Raw genomic sequence first — 12240 nt, 5'->3', positions numbered from 1 at the left:
TACATGGAAGCATGGCATTACTTCATACAACATATGTTCTTTTACAAGTATGTATTGGAGAAAGTAGAGCGGAGGGAATGTCCCCATGCATCGAATGTATCCAGATAGTAGGTCCATACCCTGAGGATATTTTTTTCTAAGCAAAAAGGTAGGCTGGGAAGACCAATATTGGCTATCCTACCGCCGTGACTATAGTGGCACCTACTTGCTAGGAGTTGCATATGAGAGCCTTCAACGATGAGAACTGCCAGTGTTTTTTCAAATGCAACTACCCTGAAGATTAAACCTTTACTTATTGAAGAGTGCAGGTTCAATCTGGTTCTTCACTTAGAAAGCCCAAAATAATTTTTAATGACGTATAAGAACATTTAATTAAAAATAATAATTAATTAATTATTAAGGTATTTTATTATATAAGAATTTCAAATATGAATTATTATTTTAAAATGTTTTATTGTATAGATTTTTTTTTAAAGAATCAATGTTATATGTTAATATTTATTAATCTTTAAATCACGATAGATAATAAATAAAAAATAATAAATACGGATAATTGGATAAAGACAAATATTTTCTTAATCTCGAATTAAGAAAATTTATGCGAGCAGAAGTATTTTAAGGGCCACAAATAAAAATTCACAAAACGCCCGCGCCACTCTCACTCTTGAGTCTGAATAAGCGCGCGAAAGCTCCATAGCAGTCTGTGCGACGGAGTAGAATGCCGGAGCTTCCGGAGGTGGAGGTGGCGAGGCGGGCCGTGGAGGAGCACTGCTTGGGGAAGAAGATAAAGAAGGCGGTGATAGCAAACGACTCCAAAGTGATCGACGGAGTATCGCCCTCGGACTTCGAGGCAGCTCTCTTGGGCAAGACCGTAATTTCAGCCCACCGCAGGGGCAGGAACCTATGGCTCCAGCTCGATTCCCCTCCCTTCCCTTCCTTCCAATTCGGTACAGTGCTCTTCAGAAACCCTAAAATAATCACATAGAAGAACTTCGTTTTTCAGTCCACAGGGCGTGTTTGGTTTGTGTTGCATTGAAAAGCGTGGTTTTTGCTTTTTGAGAGAATCATAACCACTTAAGTCTGATACGATACTTTGGTTTATTTTAGCTCAGATGGTAAATAGATCTACATAACATTCTACAAATTTCAAGCTCTTGGGTGCGATCATACCAGCACTAATGCACCGGATCCCATCAGAACTCCGCAGAAAAATTACTTATCAAAAACAAATTTCAAGCTCTTAAGTATCATGATTTTCACAATAAACTGATTAAAGAAGATACCAGAATCCATGGTGAAATGAGATTTCACAAGAATTTGAATAATTATGTGATTAAATTAAATTGGGTACTCAAGGATAAGATGGAGTGAATTTAAAAGTGACAGTTTATGAGGTCTTTAATTTAACTATGGAATATTTCATGGAGGAATTAAAAGTCAAGAATAAGAATTGTCTGATGGATTAATTGCTTTAATAAAAATATAAAGTAGAGTGCAATTACAATTATTTGTTGGATTCGATTGTAACTAAATAGCAACTTGTGAGAGCATTCTTTACAGCCTCACCAAACTAGTGAGGGCATTCCTTTTTTTTTTTTTGATAAGTAATAATGTTATATCAAAAGCGCAGAGGGGCGCAACCCCGCCTAAGAGGGAGAGAAATGAAAGAGGAAGTCAGAAAAACTAATTACTAAAGGAGCTAGCCAAGCGGCCGTCCAAGAGTAAAGAGTAAAGAAGAAAAGATGAATCAATTCCTCTATAGTCCTAGTAGAGTCCTCAAAACATCTAGCATTTCTTTCAATCCATATACACCACATAGAACATAGAGGGATCATCTTCCAAACTACCGCGCTTCGAGCACGTCCTCCTGACTGCCAGCAATAGTGAGGGCATTCCTTGCTAGGTTTACATGATATATATGCTCTAGCTTGAGGGGAAGTGTTACAAAGTTTGTTAGGGTTTAGAGTACATGTGTATTTTAGTCATTGTAATATTTTTCAGCCTATATAATAAAGTATGTGAGGCTACGTGAATGTAATGTGCCTCCACTTCTCTCTAACTTTTCCATGCAAGCTACAACAAAAGCCTTCTTGAAATCTTGATTTGAAAGCATAAACACCAGAAAACGGGTTTCTCTTACTTGACCCTCTTAAGTTACACTAAACTAACCCCAAGAGGTTGGCTCAAGTGGTAAGGGCTTTGGTCTTGGTGGTCTTTCCATCATGTCTAAGGTTTGAATCTCCTTGGGTGCAAACAATTTCTTGGGGCCAGCCCATTGATGAAGCCGAAGTATTACCCAATCCGTGTAGAGGGAGCGCTTTACATGGGTTCGAGGTTTATCCAACAAGGTTAAGTACACGAAGTGACCCTGCTTTGGAGGGGTTCCTCGTAATAAAAAAAATGTTACACTAAACTGATGGATGATGTATATATTTATAGGCTAGAGAGAAGACTGGTTTTCTTAGTCAACTATAACTCCACTTCCCATCAAAGTAGGATTCCAATGGGAAACTACTTCTCTTAATGGACCAACAGTTTAATAGAATTAGGATTAGATAACGTTATAACATTATGAGTCTTAACAGTTTTTCATATGTGCCATGTCATGTGGGTCATTAAATTCTTACACGTGTTCCTGTTTCTCTAAGTTTCCCTTGATTATACAAATATGATCATGTAATTGAATTGTGAGGTCCATGATCTGTGTGGTCTTATGTATTTCAGGCATGGCGGGTTCTATATATATTAAGGGTGTTGCAGTTACAAAATACAAGAGGTGAGGCATGGTTGGAATGCATTGTACTCAATTTTTCTGATAACATTAAGATATAGAAGCTGTTCTAGTTAGTATTCTTAGATGGTTTTCATTGACCCCATTTAAGGCATATAATGCAATAGTTCCATTAATTTCTTATTATTGGAACTCTTCATGGCATGGTTGTCATACTATATTATTTTTAACTTTTTTTTGGGTGAATAAAACTATACTATTTTAACTTTGACCTTAGTGACTTATTTAAATAGACTAAAAGGAATAAGGGATTTCATGTAGAATATAAAAAAAATTAGTTGATAGCATTTTTTATTATTTATGTACATTTTTTTTAGAAAGAAAAGGACCCTGGCTTTTCCAATGTTTCTCCATAAAGGAGAAATCGTGTAATTGTATGTATGTGGGGCTACATAGCTGTATATTTGTATTTTTAAACTTCAGCTTGTTATATGTGTAGAGAGCTGGTCATGCGTCTCTTAGATGCCAAATTCCATCTTGTAAATCTAGTGTTTGTAAAGTATCATGTTCAAAATAATACTAAATTTTGGTGACATTTTTAGAGTCGCCAAAAACTACTTGTACAAATTATATTAACTCGCAAGTGCACGAATCGATTGTAGTTAATGGATTGCAAGTGAGAGGTCAATCCCATAGAGAATTGTATTCTTGAAAACAAATTTATATCTAAATCAATTGAACCCTAACCTAATTCCAAATTTTTTAGAGATTATAGTTTGAATGAAAAATCAAAAGCAAAAGCAATTTAAAGTAACTGTAATCTAATGACGAAGCACTAGGGTTTCGGAATTCGCACTCACAAATTCATAGGAAAATAGTTCTATGATCTATAATCTTTCCCAAAGTTCTCACATGTAAATCTTAGGTTTGTTTTACTATTGCTTCAAATAATTAATCAAAACATCTCATGTATCCATTCATAACCCAAATCACAAAAGAAATTCAATATTTAATTAAATCATTAACTGTATCTGTAAATCACAAGAAAATATCCAATTTTTATCAAAACATCAATTGTATCCAGAGAATAAATCACAGGGGAAATCCAATTTTTAACGAAGAAAACCAAGCAATCAATTGCATTGAATAATCTTAAATCATCAAGGATATTCTTGAATCACAAAAGATATCCAAGAATTATTCAATACAATTGATTAGAAGTAAAACAATAGGGCAATTAAATCATTAAATTGGGAAACACTACATATATGGAACAAAGTGCTAATCATAAGTGAGGCTAAACCTTCGACTTTTCAGGGCTGAAGCAGAAATCTTTCTTTTGAAATATTTTCTTGGGGTGGGTTTGTAATACTACTGGCTTTTAATGGAAAAGTTCTTTTAAGTAACTAGAGAAACTTCTATGGCAAATAATAGCGAAGCATGCATACCAAATCCATTGTACTTCTTCCTATGTAAGCCTGAAATGGAAAACAAAAAAAGAAAGGAAACTCTCGTGTGATCAAGGAAAGATCTACTGATTTTGTGAAGTATAAAAGTGAAACAGGTTATTATGTGATTTAATGAGTTACGAGAGTTTCTCAGGAGCATTAAACTTAGTCTATAAGTGGAACACGCCTATTGTGTCCCAATTTATTAGTTCTGCCAAGATGATGATTTACAATTGTTAAATGTAATAACAGAGTGTTTGCACAGGTCTGCTGTTAATGTCACTGATGAATGGCCTTCCAAATACTCAAAGTATTTTATAGAAGTAAGAATTTTGCTCCTTCCATGGATAGGAATGTTTACGCTTGTATCCTCATGTTTTACTTATAAATTAATGATACGGGATCATAATCCTTGCAATTTTAGAATTATTGTACTCTACGTGGGATCTAGTGTGGTTCAGGTCATTTATGTACAAGTTTGTTGTTTTAATGCCAGCTAGACTGTCTTTTTTCAAAAAAATAAAAAATAAAAAATTAAGGACTCACATATTTAATGCATATTCATCTATTCTCAAGTTTTTCATTAATCTTGTTACATCTTTTTTTAAATGGTGAAGTTTCAAAAGTCCCTTATTGGTTAGTTGTAAATGATCTCTGGACCTCAATGTAATTAGCTAAGATGCAAAAGGTCTCATGGAGCAGATAATTATATTTGTTCTTTCTGGTTGTATTCTCCTTGTTCTTAGTATTGGAGTGGGCAGGCCTTTGCATTGTTGTATTCCCACATATGGCATTTACACTCCATTTTGTAATAATTTATGGAATGCCTTTTTTTTTTTTTTTTTTGGGCTTTTAATTTGATTTGATATTTACATATCATACACCTAAAAGTGATGAGAAGGCCCCTCTGCACTTCACAATGAGATTAAATTACTTATCAAAAAAAGAAAAAAGAAAAGAAAAGAAAAAAAACAGTGATAAGAAGGCACTTTTATCACTTTAGGATCTTTTAGGATCTATTTGAATACTTAATTAGGATTGTAAATTCTCATTGAACGTTCTTGTGCAGCTCGATGATGGTTTGGAGCTGTCTTTCGCTGACAAGAGGCGATTTGCTAAAGTCCGCTTACTCCAAGATGTATCATAATATCACTTGCTAATGTGCTTGAAATTTCCCAAGGTGTTTTTGTATTTTTATTATTATACTTAGCAGGCATTTTATATTTCCAATGGTTTGTTAATGCAGCCAGCTGCAGTACCCCCCATATCTGGGCTTGGACCTGACCCACTATTGGAGCCTATGAGACTTGATGAATTTATTGAATCCTTGAGCAAGAAGAGGAAACAATTTACAATTAAGGCTTTATTACTTGATCAGGTTAAAGCTTTTATGCTCGCTTCCCTTGCTGTTGCTAAGATAATACTGCTAAGTAATCTCTGCATAATGGTTATTAAATAAATTGATGCAATTTCTGTATCATGCTTGCTTGGGAACATCATATTTAGGTATTTAGCAATGTGTTCTCTTCTATTTTCCCCAAATATAGTTAGATGTATGCAAAACTATTTTCATCTATAAAATTATCTGTATATGATGTGAAATTTGAGCAATATTTCGTGCTGAATTACATTTTTGGACACATTGGCACATACTACTAGAATTTTGGCGAAGTTTAATGCTTGCATAGTGTGTTATGACTTATGTGAGGTGACTGAGAGCGCTCATATGGATGGTGAGAAAGATGGTTTAGAATTAAGGATTCGTGACTACAATTGGAAGACCACCTGTGTATATAGCATATACTGCTATAGCCAGATATGCATAACTTAATTATTTGATTCCCTTTTATGCTTGATGGATCAAACTGGTTAGAATGGAAGAATCTGTTATGTACTTGATGTTGCTTGTGCTGTGTATTTCCTGTGGCTCTCCAATATTTGAAACATGGCATAGATTCTAGGTTCTGATAACTTAGAGAATGGCCACAGAATAGTTAGTTTTAAAGTGATCTAAGACTTAAAAGTTTTCCCCCAAATTGCTTGTTTCCAGAATCTTTTTACATTCTTTATTTGAAGTCATCACTTTGTGGATCAGCATTCATACTTTGGTGTTTGCTTTTTATATTCCAATGGGATGTTCTTGGTGAGCTTGGCACTTGGAGCTATGTTCATCACTTTTTTGGATCTTTATGTTTAACCGGTCCATATTTCCAAACATGCCTTGCAAGGTGGTGAGAGCATTCTCTATGTTGAACCTCCTTGCACTTCTAAGACTCAATTTCAATGATGACTTTAAAATGGTGTAGGTAAGCCAATCATAGTTGATAAGCTTCATAAAACAACAGTAAATTCTGGATTTTGTAGATTTATTCAAGGACAAAGTAGAAGATCAAGTAGAATAAAGCTTTTTATTTTAATTGTGTGCAATGGTGGTCAATCAGTACAAAATGAGACAAGCAATGTTGTTTTCTAACTGGTTTCAGTCTTTGTTGAGTTGAGATGCAGACACCTACTTTCATGGTGGAAAAATGAAATACTACCAGTCTACCAGCTTTGGGCAAAATTTGGGGAGGCTCTATCTGAGGGGCATAAGCTGAAATATTAGCACGTAAAAGTATCCTAATTGAACTACCGTCAAATCAATTAGTCATTGAAAGGGTTCAATTTGAAAGAAATAAGTAGTTGTGCAAGGAGTCTTCGAAAGCCATGAGAAATAATCATAATAAAAAGAATAAAAAAAGAAGTCAATGAGAGACGAGAGTCTTAAATCCATAAGCAAGGGAAGTAGCCATAAAATGATTCTTTGTTAGTTTACTTTTGTAATTTTTTTTCAGGGTCTTTATTTATTTTTTGTCATATCTGAGTGCATTAGAAATATCTCAATTATTTTGCCTTGATGATCTTGAGATCCTTGTATACAAACTATGCAGTGAAGTTGCGAAAATTAGAAGGACTTATCTTGTTCCATTCCACATGCAAGAGTTTTTTTTTCAAATGATCATTACTTCATTGTGTATGCTAATTTTTCTTACTGTGTAAATCTTTGCAGAGCTTTATTGCAGGCATTGGAAACTGGATTGCAGATGAAGTGCTATACCAAGTTAGTCTGGCCTATATATCTAACATCAATTAAATTTTATTTTCATTAAAGAGTTTTGCTTCAAAGTTGGTGACTTTAGTTTGGAACTCAACAACAAATGAAAAAACGCAGTCACCAAGTCCACATCCCAATCCTGCACAGGTCTGATAAAAGATAAATTCTGACAGATCAAGAAAAATATTTGAGCAGTAAGGTAGTCCAAAACTTGAAAGTAGAGGCTTCTCAATGGTGTGTGTAGGCGCATTAAGTCAGTCATCTCAGTTGTTGTGCTTTGTCGGCATAAACCGTGGTTCTAGTTGGTTATTAATGATTGTTGTTAGTCCTATGGGGAATTCGATGTGATGCTTTATTGAATCTAAAGCTTTTGAGCTTGTGGTGGAGGGTGGGTCTACAGTGTTACGAATTCTTGACAGGAGTCAGGGTATTGTTTGTTCTATTCATTTGGGTAAAGTTAGTGTTGCTTGGATGGTATCCACCGTGGAGGCCATGATTCAAGAGGAGGGGATGAAGGACTTCACAGGAACCTCCAAAGTTGGGGTCACAGGCGAGGATTGCGCTCTAATAAGCATGGGTATTATCTGGCTGTGGCAGAGTACGGTGGGGGTGGTTGGAAGGGCTTTATCGTTGTGCCAGAAGGAAGAGGTGGAAAGGGGTGGAGTTCCTTCTCCCTTGAGTTGCACTCAGTGCTGTATCTTCTCCATGAGAGTCACAATGGTGGGAGTAGACCTCAGCCAGTTGGGATTCAAAGAGGTGGCCATTTTTCGCATCGTTTGGTAGGGTGTTGTTGCAAGCCTTGAAACTGCCGGAAGAGGTGGTTGGGTATAGGTGTTATGTGGAGGTTCTGAAGGAGCATTCGGCAACATCCTCTTCAACAAGGGGTACTTCTGGAAATTTTTCTTCAACCTTGATGAAGGGAAAATTGACTGGGATGGCTGCGCTTGGCTATGTTTGCTTTTGGCTATGTTTGCTATCCCAATATGAATACTCTCAGAAATGTATAATCAATTGTAGATGAAGTTTCAAAAATATTAAATGAATACTCTCCTCTACAATTCAATTTTTGGACTTCAATGACTAATTTAATTCCTCACAGGCAAGAATTCATCCACTGCATATTGCTAACAGGCTGTCCAAGAAAAACTGTGCAAACTTAGGCAAGTGCATAAAAGAGGTGGGTGATCGTATTTTCGTGCAATTTAAAAACCTTTGTTTTGTGGAGCATGCATTCTTCATGGAATATATAGAGGACAATACGTGTAGGTTATTCAATATGCAGTTAGAGTTGATGCTGAATGCAGTTGGTTTCCTCGAGTGGTTATTTCATTTTTGATGGGGCAAAAGGCCTAGAAAGTTAATTGTAAGATACTTATGTTATATGTGATCATTTTGACAAAATAATTGATTTTACAGGTCATTGAGAAAGCAATTGAAGTTGGGGCAGATAGTAGTCAGTTTCCTAAAAATTGGATATTTCATTCCCGCGAAAAGAAACCTAAGGCTTTTGTTGATGGTTTGACTCCTGATCTTTTGTGATATCTCATATATAACTTCAGAAATTTGTTTGGATGGTATTCAATACCTCTGTAATATTTCTTGTCTGGTTATCTTCAAATAAAAATCATTGATTACTTCTAATTATGAGAACTTTTCTTTCATCATTAACTAATAATATAATCAAACCTTAGAAACTAAGCTAGCACATTTAGCATGTGCCTTGGATCTTTTTTCATATGGTCAAGATAGTTTTTCATTGATGTCACTAATTAGTTTGCACTTTGAACTGCAAGATTATGATCATGATTCTCCTTCTGAATGTTTTGTGCTATTCATTTTGAGCCAGTGGTCCTCTAGGTTCTATTACTATCATATCTCATCTGCTGCTCTTGTGGATTCCTAGTCAGTTTGATGATATCTTGAGACTAATGTCAAACTTGAAGGATCCAGATTATAATCAATGCAATAACTTTGTTTTCTGCTTCATTTCTTTTCATAAAGGAAATTGCATATGAAGTACTTGGGTGCAGTTATGTTTACGGTTTGATATATGTAGTGACATTTTTTTATACTAGGTAATGGATATTCCACTGCGTGAGAAAGTAGCACTGAAATTGCAGAATTGAAAATTGAAGACTTCAGTTGTGAAAACTATGGAAGCTCTTGGGATGCACAGCAGTGAAAAGGTTCCATTTTTGGATCCTATAATACTGTTGTCTTGTCATGTCAATAGGGCTTGAATTTGATTGTAGTTATTTAGCGTCATGCTGACAAAAGAGTCAAAATTGTTGAGTAATCTTTCAATAAAAATAAGGGAAGAAGAGTAAATGTTTTTCTCTCATGTGCGAAATTTGCTTCCTTGTTCTATAAGTTAAAGGGCAATGGTACCAATGAGCTTTAGCTCAAATGAGTTCAAGGTGTAGGGTGAGGTCACGAGTTCAAGTCCCACTGGGTGTGTGTAACTTTTCACTCAATAAAGGAGTTAGCTACTGTCGATTATTTAGATTTACAATTTGAAGCCGATGCAAAAAATGACTTACATATTAGACATTAAATACAAAGCGAAAAAAGGTACGCCACTGTCATGACATAACACGATAAAGGGTCATAAAAAATTCTTACTATAGAAGACAGCGAAGCTATGTGATTGAAGATTTCCTTAGTCACTGTATTTTAGACTAGTGTTTGGTAACAAATATGTTACCCCTTTTTGTTTATCTCTCTCTCTCTCTCTCTCCAATTAAGTGTGGAAAGGGGTTTCTTTCTTTCTTTTTCTTTTCCTTTTTACCTGGATTATCTATGATTATAACTCCCTACTTCACCGTCTTGGTTGTCCCTTAGCATATGGATTGAAGATTTGATTCTAAGCCTAGAATGCTAGCGTATGTGCTCATTTGAGGTCCATGTATACATGTTTGAAATTAAATGGTATTGATTAGGATGAAACATGAACTTTGCGTAGTGTTTAATTTATATCAGATATATTATGATGTAATAATATTATAACTTTACTTCTATTCTTACACCTACCTTTTCCAAATTTAGAGAAACTAGGTAGTCCAACACAGTATCTCATGTAAAGATTCAGACTTTTCTTTGCAAATAATGATATATTAACCTTTTAACATGCTAGTGTTGAATATCATTCTTCTAATAGGCTTTATGTTAGATCATAGATATTAGGTTTATTTGTGACCAAGAAATAAATGTTCATTTTCTTATTTTATTTCTTGAGTACGTTTTGTCCTATTTGTTTTTATAGAAATCATGAGTTACAAATATTTATGAAATTCCATGTAATGGCAGGGAAGGAAATTGATTTCATCATTGCTGGTGGCAGGGTATGTCATTCTCAAACGGCACCCTTTAATAGTTATAGCTTTAATTTGTAGTTCATGTGATGAGAATTATTTTTGGGTCTCAGACAACAGCATATGTACCAGAGTTGCAAAAGCTAAGTGAAAACCAATCTGCAAAACCAGTGGGTGAACCTGAAAGGAGAACTTCAAAGGGAAAAAGTTCATGGAACGATGACAATGATGATGAAATTGATGAACCAGCAAACAAGGAAGAGGAAATTATTGAAAGTGATGAACTGAAGAAGGGATCTAACACTGGAGGTCAAGGTAAACAGCCTCCTATGAAAAGAAAATTTGAGTAATAGTGTTGTTGATAATATTGGCGGTGGTGCTGCTGCTGCTGATGGTGATAATGATGAAGTTCAAAAATAAGAAAATGGAGAAAGCAACTACTAATGAAAGAGCTAAGACAGATAAGTAGGGATGTAAATGAACAGAGCCACTCATGAACAATCTTGAACTCGGCTCGGGATTGGTTCATTTATTAAACGAATCGAGCTTGAACAAAAATTTATACTCGTTTATTAAACAAGCCGAATTTGTATATACTCGGATTGGCTCGTATGACTTTTTTTTGTTATTCGCTTATTTGTATAATATTATTTATTATTTTGTAATGAGAACATTGTTAAGATTTATTATTGTGTGTAATAAATATATATACATACTATAAGATAAGCATATAAACTCGAGTTTAGAGTGCTTAAGATTCGAGTTAATTTATTTAATTATTCAAATAATAAATCTTAACAATAACTAAATAATTAATAATTAGTATGAATTTACAATAAAAAAGAAAAGAAAAGAAAAAAATGAATGAAGAAGTTAATTGAGTAGTTTGTGAACAACTTCGCTTTAACATATTATTTAGCTCTGTGATAGTAGGCTAACCTTTTTGCCATGGAAACAGATCAATTCTAATTGTGTCGCTTCCTCTCTAGTCATGCGCATGACTTCTATCATTTATGCACTGCATTTTATATGGTGCTTGGTATCATGGCTTTACTTCATACAATTGTACCTAAGAAAGTGTTTGGCCTTCCATTTGTGAACAAGTCAAATTTAATCCGAATGTAATTCATTGAAATCAAGAATCTTCCTGGATTTACAGAAGACAGATTGTTTTGTATTTGTTTTTTTTTTAAAAAAAAAAAAAATTAATATTATTATTAATATTTTTTTATTGTAAGTGACATGTGTCACAATATAATTGGTGTTGATGTGACACATTAACGGATACTGTCCTTTTCTAACGTTGGAGACCTATTTGTTTTTTTGCTTATCCTAGAGTCTTTAATCACTTTTTAAACCTCAGTGAGCTATTTGTCAAAATTAGGAACAAGACAAACCAATTTAGCTTTTCTTTTCCTTTTTTTTTTTTTTTTTTTTTGTAATCCTCAAACGCTGAAATGCATATATCCATTCTAATCTTTTTGGGGGGTTGATTGGATCCTAAAACAAATCAAACTTTGGCAGGCTGCAAGGTAGTATTATACTAGGTGTTTTTCTAGTGTTCTCCTGATGTTTTTTAAATTATGATATGACTTTCAAAATCACCGTTGAATTTGAAATTATCATTATTGACTTTTAATCTATTGGTAATTTTAA

At 34.4% G+C, this 12240-nt stretch overlaps 1 pseudogene across 1 annotated transcript; it reads left to right on the top strand.

Moving 5' to 3' along the window:
- Positions 1 to 656: 656 nt before the first annotated feature.
- Positions 657 to 11270, top strand: LOC132186782 (formamidopyrimidine-DNA glycosylase-like; annotated as a pseudogene). Its single transcript, XR_015912627.1, has 10 exons — positions 657 to 947; positions 2725 to 2776; positions 4445 to 4502; positions 5249 to 5317; positions 5426 to 5557; positions 7229 to 7279; positions 8373 to 8450; positions 8690 to 8789; positions 10580 to 10614; positions 10698 to 11270. The product of XR_015912627.1 is annotated as a formamidopyrimidine-DNA glycosylase-like (transcript).
- Positions 11271 to 12240: the final 970 nt, after the last annotated feature.

The sequence above is a fragment of the Corylus avellana genome, chromosome 6 (genome assembly GCF_965113065.1).
Source record: "Corylus avellana chromosome 6, dhCorAvel1.hap1.2, whole genome shotgun sequence".
Lineage (NCBI taxonomy): Eukaryota > Viridiplantae > Streptophyta > Magnoliopsida > Fagales > Betulaceae > Corylus > Corylus avellana.
Note: the sequence above shows the minus strand (reverse complement) of the source record. Positions and strands in the feature narration are given on the sequence as shown.